This window comes from Lolium rigidum, unplaced genomic scaffold (assembly GCF_022539505.1).
Source record: "Lolium rigidum isolate FL_2022 unplaced genomic scaffold, APGP_CSIRO_Lrig_0.1 contig_62153_1, whole genome shotgun sequence".
Lineage (NCBI taxonomy): Eukaryota > Viridiplantae > Streptophyta > Magnoliopsida > Poales > Poaceae > Lolium > Lolium rigidum.
The window spans coordinates 6,545-7,362 of record NW_025901153.1 but is presented as its reverse complement, the minus strand read 5'-3'; positions in this window follow the sequence as shown (position 1 = coordinate 7,362).

Genomic DNA, 818 nt, shown 5'->3' with positions numbered 1-818 from the left:
GAGATGGGCTAGGAGGGGCACCGGAGTAGATAGGTCTAGGGTTAGCTTAGTTTTGGGTTCTATGCCCGGTAGTTGGAGCAGAGCTTGGGATCATGGCGGCCAGATCCAGAGCTTTCTAGGGTGTCCCTCTCTGCTGCTTGTGCTCCTCCGGTCGGAGCTAGCGGCGGAGAAGGAGACCACAGTCTCCTTCAATAAAAGTTTGGCCGTCTACCACATCAAGATGCGTGAATTCCTCGAAGCGGAGCTTCTCCTGGCCTGCCGTGGCGGCGAGGAGGAGGGGCGCCGGGTTGAGGGATGCAGTTCGGTGGAGTTTCTCCTGGACGGCCGTGGAGGCGAGGGGGAGAAGCTCTGCTGGGCTTCGTCTTCGGCATCGACGGTGTGGAGGTCGAGCGGATCTGGCGGCAGCAGATGCAGTGGTGGCTCCCTCCTCTCTCGTCATCGTGGTGGTGGCGTAGGAGAGGTTGAGTCGCGCGTTGTTCGTGCCTGCTCGCTGCGTCCGCAACAGGAGAGTTTGCAGGCTTCTCGTCGGAGGTTTCTCACGGTGCCGCTGTCGCCGTATCTGATGGCCGAAGGGCGGCCCCTCCACCCTTGGAGGTTTTCTAAGGTGCCACTGTCGCCGTCTACCTTGGCCGTAGGGCGGCCCCTCCATCCTGAGACGGCGCTTGTTCGTCGTCTGCAGGACTTCTTCAACCTCAAATCATCTAGTCGGAGGCTCATCAACATCGTTGGAGTTAGCTCCCGCCTCCATGCCCCAAGTGGTTTCGTCCCTGGTGGCGTGGAGGTTGGCTCCGGCGAGTTAGAAGGTGGTGGATCTGGAG